The sequence below is a fragment of the Limulus polyphemus genome, unplaced genomic scaffold (genome assembly GCF_000517525.1).
Source record: "Limulus polyphemus unplaced genomic scaffold, Limulus_polyphemus-2.1.2 Scaffold1377, whole genome shotgun sequence".
In the NCBI taxonomy this organism is placed as follows: Eukaryota; Metazoa; Arthropoda; class Merostomata; order Xiphosura; family Limulidae; genus Limulus; species Limulus polyphemus.
In genome coordinates this window covers 25,683-30,694 of record NW_013666987.1, presented here as the reverse complement: position 1 = coordinate 30,694, position 5,012 = coordinate 25,683, and the positions used below count along the sequence as shown (strand labels likewise).

Below are 5,012 nucleotides of genomic sequence, written 5' to 3'. Positions count from 1 at the left end.
TTTCTAAGACAAAAATAGACATTTTTAATTGACATTTTCATTCCATGAAGAAATTTGTTGATTCTCTTAAATGCAGGTTGCAGTACCTTACCTCTTCTCACATAGTAGCTAGAATCCCATATTAAACAGTGAAAGGACCAGTGCAAAAGTTACCTAGATGACCCCCCCCCCTCCAGAAGGTGCCAAAAGAGAACCCATGGAGCATGATACTCTATACCACGAAAATATAAGAGCACACCTGTTGGAGACCTCACCTCTTCTGTATCAGGGTATACTCTTTGCTCACAGTGAAGATATGTGTCACCAATTTGGGCAGAAAAGAAGCAAGTCCAGTAGGGGAATTGGATGTGCTTGATAGTGTAGAGTGGCTGGGGGACTGTCAGACTGTATGTGGTGGGTCAATTCCAGCCCAAAACCAGGCTTAATCAGGTATGTGTTGTCCAGTCTGTATTAGGAGGGGTGGTCCCAACCATCTTTACCTTGATTTCAGGAAGCAGAAGGGAAAAGCAGTGCCTGTTATGTTACAGGTAGGGCACATGTATGCAGACCCAGTAGACAACCAACAGCAGGCCACCTGGGAACCAAACATCCTGGCAACAGTAGGAAGGGGGAATGCAAATTTAGTGGGTCAACTACAATCCAAAACCAGGTGTTGTTGGGAATTTTTCATCCAGTCGGAGGAGGGTCCCTACCAACCACATGTGTAAGTACTTAGGCTGGCTGGTCATGTGCCAATCCAACATCAGACTGCTGGGGAACCAACATTCAGGTGGTGGTAGGATAGGGGAAAGCAGGCTAGGGAGTGATCTGCATGTGTTGGATCCCTCCAGTTCAAAACCATGTGGTGTCGGTAATTTTATAATCTGTTCTGCAGTAGCAGGAAAGTACACACCATCTACACCAACAGAACACCAATGTCCTACTTTCTAATTAGTGGAAGTGGTCACACTCAGGAGGAAGCAAGCCTCCATGGTCCACAACAGGATGCCTGTTCTCCACTAGAAGGGGAGAACACAGTGAGAAGTCTAGAGGAATGCAATTCCTTAAGAATGTGCAATGGGTGACCACAAAACCCCTATTTTGAAAAGCAGGCCTTTATCAGTCTTGTGGAACACCTCATCTCATCAGTGAGCATTACAGACTTTAAAGGTTGCAGAGTGCAGATTTAAAGTTATGTATAACCTGGTAGGCACCACTTGCCACTTATTGGGATCCAGAAATGTAGAAACAGACCACTGTAAAGATAAGATATATAGAAAAATAACTTACCCACTCAGAGCCAATAAGGGGTATGGAGAATGGGAATTGGAGGCAAACAATATCTATATGAAGAAGAGATGGCCAGATGATGAAGGTAATGTGTGACGAAAGTGTGAGGCATAGTTCACATGCCAGTCTCTACAACCTTCTCCAATGGATGACAGAATCGAGCAGCCAGAGAGAGAGAGAGAAATGCTCAATTTAGTGAGAGGAAACCTGAAATATGTGACAAGAATACCCTAAAACAAAGTATAAGCCACATGGATGGGTTGATGGAGCCAACCAGTTAGAGTAACAGGAAAGAAATCCTGGGTAGAAGATGAGTTCCATGGGAGAAAGAGTCGGGAATGGGAATCACGAAAACAATGAAGACCTTGAACAGGAAAAAGGAGATGATCGGGATTGAACTGGGAATAAAGATGAGCAATAGAGGGAAGTGAAATAGGGGTGAACATGCTGTTTCCCTTCTGCAGTCAGATATTTTAGGGAAAACATATGGTTGTGATAAAGAAGTCAGGAAACAACAAGAGCAGAAACGTCTGACCATCAATGTCTGCATGCAAAAAGGAGTAAAAAATAGGTCTTAACCCATTGGTACTGCATTACATTCAAAATTTAATTAAACCACTATATTATCAATGTATTTTGATGAAATTAGTATTATCAAGTGTGTTATAATTCAAGGTTTTATATTATTTATGTTTTATTCCTTTATTTCAAAAAGAAACATCTAAAACAACAATTAAACATGCTGTCACATGATCTGCTCATGGTTACAATTTCTCAACTTTAAAAGCTGATACAGAAAAAAATCTGTATTTGGAATGCAGACAGTTCCTGCAGAAGGCCAAAATACACAATACAAATGTTTTACATTACTTACTCAACCTCTTTCAGGGAATTTCTTCCCCCAACAAACCCTTGTAAATATTTCTTTAGTTTAAGGTTAGCTACGCCCACTTGCAAAGTCAAAGCTGTGTTGGTATACAACAGTTTGGAGTTGAATAGCATGCTTATAGCCAATAAAAAAAAACAGATTTCACTCCTGAATGTTGTTAATTTAATGGTAAACATGCATGCATGCTTTCATTTTCAAATGGGGTGAAATGAAGAATAAGTCAGTTATTCTATCTTGGTGTCCATAGCACTTAGCAATTTTTTTCTTGACTTACATGTATTAGTTTGATAGACAGTTAGATTGAATTTATGTATTACTTTTATATTTTAATTAATTATGTATCATTTGTGTTTTAAAATGCATATTTAAAAGGTTTAATGAATTTTACATGTTTAACTTGTTGTAGCTTGGATTGTGAAAGTGTATAAACAAGATGGCATCATTTGCATGTGCAAGTGCTAGTGAGATGATTCTATGCACAGGAATCATCATATAATAATAATAATGCCTCATAGGCACCAGTTGATGTGATGCATAAATAACAAAAAAAAAATCAAAGAATTGGAAAGGAAAATTAAAAATAAACTATAAAATTGAAAAGATGAAGACATGAAATTACATATTGGAAAAAAGAAGTTGCAATTAAAACCAATGAAGAGTTATAAACGTAGGTACATATTTCCATTTATTAATTTTAAACATTACATTGCACTGAATGTTGATGATAATAACTAGTTAGTGATATAGTAGAGAAAATGGAAAATAAAATACAAACATTGACTTTAAAAAATTTTTGACGTTCATTTAGGAGGTCTAAGAGATTACAGAAATGAAATGTGAAAACTGTAAGATAATAAATTATATTTTTTATACTTGAAATGAAAATCACCTTCCAAGTGAACTATTCAGAGTTCAAGTGCAAATTACTACATTAAACAAATAGTAGAAAAAATATAATTAAATATTTTATTTTTCTGAAAACTACATAGTCTTAGGAATGTTCTTGATAAATTTTAAGCAATTTTATCCACTAGTTATATTTTTGGAACAAAATGTGATGAGAGTGATATTACTAATTGAATTTGTAGCCAGGTCTTTTAGGGTTAAGGGAAAGATGATACAATGAATAAGAGGCTAAAAGGTTCAAAGGGAGGTATGGTAAAGACATTAAGGACAACATTTAGATTCCAATCTGAGAGGATGGCAGGCCAGGGAGGATGCAGTAGGCAAAAAGACCTAAACTGAAGAATACACAACAAAAATAGGAAAATAAAAAGTATTGAATAGTGCTGCCATATAACCTGCAATTGATAGAAATGGACAAACTGTTGTTAAAGAGCCAAGTAAAAAATTCAAAAAGGTGGGGAACATTAGATTTGGAAGGGTAAAAGCCACAACACAGAGATCAATGATGGAAAATGTGCCATTTATGTTGGTAAACAAGTAAGGAGGAAGAATGAACAGAACAAGAAATAAGGAAGGCTACCACAAAGAGTCTGGAGCATCTTGCACGGGACTAGACAAAACCCACATGTGAAGACAGACTGTGGATACCACTGGATGAGTGAGGGAGGAATGAGGTTGCAGAAGGAGGGATCAAAGAGAAGAAGGAGATGAGATGACTGGAGAAATGCAAGTGAGGAAACTGATGTTGGGTCAGTCAGAACAAAGCAATTAGAAGTACCCCACACAGAGTGGTTTGAATAAGAGAAACTATCCAGTGGAGAAGACAGATAGGCGGTTAGGTGCAAAGATAATGGTTGGACCAGTTCTGGCTGAACACTTCCACAGCTAGAGCTGGAAGATGCAGAACAGGAGGCCACAACAGGGGAAGTTTGGTATTGAGGTGAGTGGCAAAAGCATCCAGAAGAAGATTACCTAGTTGTGAACAAAGCCACTGGAACACCTGAGGATTGAGAGGCCATTGGGAGAATTTTGTTGGTATGAAAAAAAAGATGATTGGTCGTCTATTTAATGGTCACACCACAGTCTTAGGTCATGAATGTGATGATCATAGACTCTGACTACCCAAGAGAAGACCAAATGGGAGAGTACAGAATTGGAACATTTGACCCTCATGAACAAACTGAAGGTTATGTCTGGATTCAGAGGAAATAGGAATGCAAAGTTAATCATCTGCTACTCATAGTGCATATGCCCAGGCTATGTGCCATCATATACAAGTTGTGAATAAGACTTGCACAGACACCTGCCTAATGGCCACCACAGAAACCAATGGTTAACATAACAATTGGGCTACTTTTCAACAACAACAACAAAAAAAAACCGAATCTAGACCAAGCATAAGTTTATATTACAACTAGCATATAGCCCACCAAAAATGATGAAACAAGTACTGCCACCCCATAGTATTCCATAACCTCACATTTCATAGCTAACTGAAATCAAGCTTGACCAACAAAGTGGCAGAAAAGTGCAGTCGAGGCAGTCAAATGTCAGTAAATTCCTTTATGAGTTAATCAAAAATAAGATCAAGGTCAATCAAGATAATTCATGGCATATTCATAGAATAATTATTGGTAAAAATCAGAAAACAACTTCTAACATATAAAAAATCCAGTGCATTTGGGTAACACTATGTTCCAACAATGGCTTTTATGTCATGTTGCTTAGCAACAAAAGTATACCCTAATATTATTCTTAGTCTATATACTGAAAGTATAAAATGCAATGTATAGACAGCAAAACTGGAATAATATTTGTTAAAGAGGTTTGCTTCTTGTTAAAAACGTTGGTGAAATAACAGAAAATAAGGTAATCCAGAAACAATTTAAGTTTAAAATTGAATCGATATTTTTACTTTCATGATAAATATTATGCACTTGGCTCTAGG

The 5,012-nt window shown here is 37.2% G+C and overlaps 1 protein-coding gene across 1 annotated transcript in view; it reads right to left on the bottom strand.

Moving 5' to 3' along the window:
* The window catches only part of LOC106463317 (protein NDUFAF4 homolog), a 30,769-nt gene that overhangs the window by 1,073 nt on the left and 24,684 nt on the right, over positions 1-5,012 (bottom strand). The gene's annotated exons all lie outside the window — the stretch shown is intronic.